The sequence below is a fragment of the Cupressus sempervirens genome, chromosome 2 (genome assembly GCF_028749045.1).
Source record: "Cupressus sempervirens isolate cs-2001-9-10 chromosome 2, ASM2874904v1, whole genome shotgun sequence".
Lineage (NCBI taxonomy): Eukaryota > Viridiplantae > Streptophyta > Pinopsida > Cupressales > Cupressaceae > Cupressus > Cupressus sempervirens.
In genome coordinates, this window is record NC_143119.1 from 153,278,692 (window position 1) to 153,284,973 (window position 6,282).

Consider the following 6,282-nt stretch of genomic DNA (forward strand, 5'->3'; position numbering starts at 1 on the left):
ATATAGAGAGTTTGAAAATTGAATGTTATATGCCTCACTAAATATGTCTAAGAATATAGAGTTGTTTTAGGTTGAAAATCAAGTACCACTTTATTAGCATAATGGATTTTTGTCAATGCCTTCCAAAATATCTACTACTATATCTGTTCAAAATATAATTGTTTAATTGATAGTTACGCTCTTCAAACTTTTATCTAATATGAGTTTTATCTCTACCCACCATTTGAATTTGTACGAGATGGGTTTGGTATTAGATGATGCATAAATATAACTTATATATATTTTTAATTAGTTTCATGTTTATCATTAGATATGACTGGTTTTAGATGATGTAATGGCATAGTTCGTATAGTTTAATTGGCCTTCTTTGATTTTGGAAGAATTTTTATTAATTTATATTTAATTATTAAGAGAGTTATCTCAATCTTATATATTAGTTTTAAGTATTGAAATTATAATTTAAGAGTTTTAATTGGTAAATTTGGCTTTTAAAAAAATATTGAATGGATCTTAATCAAATAAAATTATAACAATAAGTGTTTTAAGATTTTCAATATGAAAACAAATAATTAATCATTGTTTCCAAAAAAAATTATGGCATTAGATTTTGTGTTTCCTACATGAAAATTGTAAGAGGATCTATGATGCAAAGAAGAATTATAAGAGGGATAATAGTTGTTGACAAACTTATGACACATGCTACAATACATTATATGATATCTTTAAACAGAGATATTGGAGCCAAAATAGATCATCCAAGTTGATGTGTGGATTATAATGAGTTTTTGATAAGTGCAAGAAATATCATATTTCTAGCCCATGGACTCGTCTTAGGATTTGAGTGATATAATTTTTATTGCTAAATTGTACAATGAGTTTCTTTGTAATACACTTGAAGGTCGAGCCTTTATAGGAGTGTCACTAAGAATAGGTTTGAAGTTATTAAAACAATATAATGATACCTACAAAATTTATTATCTCAAAACCTCTATCTCGAGTACGTTATTAATATAAGAATTTGTGCACAAAACCATCAAATGGTAATCACAAATCATGAGCTAAAAACACTAAAAAATGAAGCATCCAAATACCTAGTTGGAAAGCCAACACTCAAAATACAAGGTAAATTCACTAGATTAAAATAATATATTTTGTTCACCTATCATAAACACATCATAATGCACTCATCAACTCACACATACTATTTTGTTTCGTTGTCTCCATTTACATATATCTTATGACACATCATAACATTTTTCATAAGTTGGTCAAGAGGTGTAACTCCCTCATAGAGCTCTTTTAAGTTTTCGAAATGATTTTATGTTTCTAACATGGGAGGTCTAACTTAAATTAAAGGCTATAACTTTTGGTATGGAAGACCATTAGGGTCAATTTTTAAAAAGTGTAAATGTCAAAAGAATAATGCAATAAGCATGAATTTTAATGTTGATGAACAACCTATAATTTTTGTTTTAGCCAAAAAAAAAAATCTCTACAACCTTAAAATTGAGGCTTTTTCCTAGTTTATATCTTACAAATATATTTTTATAATCCTAACATTAGGAACAAGGTTGAAACACCTTTCCTAATATTTATGTCATGTGTTTGTGTCCTAAGACATTTAATGCATTCACTTAATATATGAGTATTGCATATCTTCTTTGTCCTGAATCAATAAAATGGGATAAATACACAAATACTTAGATTTGGTGCTATAGTACAAATAACAAAATCTCCATCCTTGGTGTTTTATAGTTATATTTGACCTTTGTCAATGTTTTAGGGATTGATCAAAAAATATAGTCTCCATGTGACCTATTAATAACTCTTTTAAGATATTTTTAAATACCATGAGTCATCCAAATTAAACTAGAAGAATAGAGGATATTGATATCAATATAGTGATTAAAAAAGGAGTTCAAGTCAAAGCTCAAATGTGTTTGAGTGCAAAGGAGTGTATCACATCCACAAACCTATACCAAATCCATGAACCTAGCCACCAATAGTCTACATGTTAGACAACAAAAAATCATAACTGTTCATCAATTTTAGAGGTCATGTCTTTGATACAAATAGTAAAAATGTTTTATTATCCATAATAATCAATCTCTCTTATACCACAATGATAAGAATTCTTATCAATCTCATTTCATTTCAAAACATTACAAGTATGGGTGTCAATATATTAGACACCAACTTTTAATCTTTATGCTAGATTGATTCTTTATGTTTGTGTATGCATTCTATTAGATTTTAATTGTAATGCCCCGCTCGAGAACCCAAGAGAAATAAACCTAATACGATACAAAGTTTACCAAAATATTTTTAAAAATAATTAAACAACATCAAACTAGCAATGCGAAAGCATTATACATATACACATTGTTTACACATAAGCAATACAAATACATATTTCATTCCTCAAGGGTTCTTCGCATTGAGTCACGTTTAAGAAGTCTTATTAATAATAGTTTAAGTCTTAAGTATAATGTCTACAATTATAATGAATGATAGGCACATAATCTCATAAGAGCATACATACGAACAACTTATATGATAAAGTCAAAAATGAATAAGCAAAAATAAATACAAGTACATCAATATACATTACAACATCTCGTAGGATCTCAAGATACATGATACATAGATACATAAAATGAGTAGAAGTCTCCAAGACATGAACAAGAATGATAATGGTACAACTATATCAAGGAGCATCCAACATCTATAATGCCTTGCCAAGGAACCCAAAAGAAATTAACCTAAAGTTTCACGAAGTTTGCCAAACATTTTTTTTAAAGATAATAAACAAGAATGATTATAATATTGTGGAAGCAATAATCACATACATAAACATAATATATAAAAATATATTACATCTCTTAAGGGTCCTAGGATGTTGAATCACATTTAAGATTAATTAATACTAAATTTGATAAATAAAAAATTCTCCATCAAAGAATAACTACAAGTATGAGTCCATTTAAATAATATACAAATATTTCAAATGCCACTTGGCAACAATCATAATGCATAATCATCCACTATACAAGTCACAGGTATGAAAAGCTCAAAGAATACACATCATAAAATAAATTACACCATCTCGTAAGATCTTTGAAATCAAATACAATAAAATAGATTATAACCATCCATCATAGTACACAAGAATAAAATGAAAGGAAATACGACACATAGACATCCATCAATGACATCCAACTGTCAGATCTCAATGGTATAAGTAAAATGTACTACCACCCAACCTCGTGAAACCTAAATGGTCCATTCCCACTGTGCTAAGGAGATAATCTCAAGTCCCATATGGGTATCAATCCCAAAAGTCAAATCCAACTTCTATGTCAAAGAAAACTTGAAAGCAATCTATCTCAAAGGTACCAAGATACAAATGACATCCAAACACAAAGCCAACAATGACACGTAGGAAATATGCTATGTAAGTGGTCAAGTGTCATTGCATGAGCCAACTCTATGATTACCTTGGCAACCTCTCTGGACTTCAGCCCCCTAGTGACTCTATGTGGCACCAGTATCCTTTCGTACAGACAAGGCATACTAACGAAGCAAGGTCACAACCAAGAATCCTCTCTACTCCCATCCTAACCTATACTAGCACTCAAGGCATGGGCGAGAAAAAATAATGACTCTTATTAATTCATTTTACTCTCATTTAATGAAATGTTATCACTTATTAAAATAACTTATGATGGGTTACCTAGGAAGCCTCTTTAGGGCTCTGACCTCCATTGTAAGCCACTTCCCAACAAGACATAAAGATAACCTACCATAAGCTTAGTAAAAGAAGAAGATCTCATATGATCATAAAACACACATCAGTTCTTAAACAAGAAACTAGAAAGCACTGAAATATCACTTATTGAAATTCATTGATTTCATCAATACAATCATCCTATAAGGACTGAACCAAAATTCAAGTTCACATAATGAAACCATGACATCACCAAAACAATAGCTCCCAGCCTCTAGTAGACATCCCAAATCTGGTCAACACTCTAAGTCAACCCCAAACCCAACACAAAGAAAATGTACATCATACAGTGTGGTCTCATAAATATTGTTTAAATGCCAGGTTCAAGTTTTTCGTTTCTTATAAATTTTTGACTTAATAAGGTTTACAAATTTTCCCTTATAATTGAATCCCTTTTTTTTTCCTATTAAACCATAATACACAGTTAACATTAACTCACAAAACCAATGCCTTTATTAAATACTATAAAACAAACTAAATAATAATTATAAATTTATTTAAATATTAATTATCAAATTATTAATAAAAAATACAAGCTATTAATAACCATAATCATTAATTAATAATATAATAAAAAATTAATAAAAAAATTTGATCGGTAAACGGTTGAAGCCTAGATTAATTATTGTTATTTATTGTAATTAATTTTTTTTATGTGTTAAGTGAATTCAAACTCAAGACCTCCCAGATGAGAGGCTCACAAGTTACCATTGTGTTTTAGGCTCTTGCCTAAAATTTATTTAAATTTATCAAATAACAGCTAATATTAATTTAATTAATTAATAATTATTAAAACAATATTAATTAAATAATTAACATAACAATTTAAAACTATATTTAAAAAATTATTAAATATAAAATTTTAACAAATTAAAAATACTTTAAAAAAAATATTTAAAAAATCATATATAAATAATGTGTTTAAAGGCCCACCGACCTGTACATAGGGTTGTCACAACATCAGAGGTAGTACCTATTGTTGCTGCAACAATACTACTATGCATGCAACATTAAAATCGCCACCAGTGGGGTTATGAAGAGGAGGGAAGGTGGAGGTGGTGGCCTGCCTCCCACTAACATATTTAATTTTATTATTATTATTTGTTTATTAAAAACAAAACAAATGAAAAACTAGGCCTCCCCTAATAATACAATTCCAAATTTTATTTTATTTTGTTTATTTAAAAACAAAACAATTCAAAAATCCAGCTCCCCCCCCGTCCCCCCCCCCCCCCCCCCCCCCTCGCTCCCCTTATATTATAATTTCCATTTCTTTTATATATAAATTTATAAAGATTTCCCCCAATTAGATTAATAGGAGAGAAATGAACAATCAATCAAATATGTATATAACATTCTTTATTTCTTTTCAAAACCCTACTTGTATCATAATACAATTCTCTAAAAAATTACAAAACAAGGGTTTCTAATTCTCAATTCATATATGATTTCAAAATGAAGAACAATGAAATTTGCAACAAGGGTTTCAACCCAATTCAATTCTGAAAAATAATTTCATTCAAACATGAAGAAAATAGAGAATTCAATGAATAGAAACTACTGCGCAAAACTCACAAGATCCTACCTGAATTTGATGCTGAAATAATGAATGCACGGAGCTTGCAAGCAATTCCCCTTCTCTTGAAAACCTTCTTCTTAGAAATTGGCTCCTCTAAATCTATGTGTGGAGAAATGTGAGGCCTCGCCCCGACCCTTCGTAGCCTTAGTTGCTACTTTATCATTTTGATACTCACGACTCGAGATGTTGAGACATTAATTGATGCTTAAAACATATTATATTATTTCATGCTGTGTGATGTTATTTTCACATATTTGATGTTTGTCATTTAATGTTTTATGTATATGTATGTCGATGAAATCAGTAAATGTAAGATTGATACTTTGATTTTAAGAGATTTTAAATGGTTAAGAATTAAATAGGATGAAAGAAACCCTGATTGATGTATGTTTCAATTTATGTGAATTTCTGATACGTATATATATATATATATATATATATATACATGTGATTTTATGGGACTACTGATGTGTGCAATGAGTGTGCAGATATTTTAACCGAGAAAATCGACGGAGGAACATAACTGATCTCTATGTGCTAATTTTGGAAACCTTGTTGTTCGTAATTCAAGTATTGTATTGTGAGATGTATGTATGTATCTTTCTGTGTTGAATGTTAGTGTTCATAACTATGTTCTTTTAGTGTCTCTTGACACTTGTGAATTGTTTATGTTCTTCAGCGTGCTAGTTAGGGTTAGTTGTGTAACCCTTGGACCTAAGTCGGATTAAGTTAGTATCTTTTGCTAATTTGGTTCTTAATCAAGGTTAGTCATCCTTAATCCGAATTAGTGCTTAATCTGCATTTTAGAGTTGTTAGTTGGTCCTAATTATTTCCTAGCTTTTGTTTGATTCCAAACCTATTCCTAAGGCTTTAAAACATGAAATAATTATACCCAAGGGGTATGGGTATGGGTTGG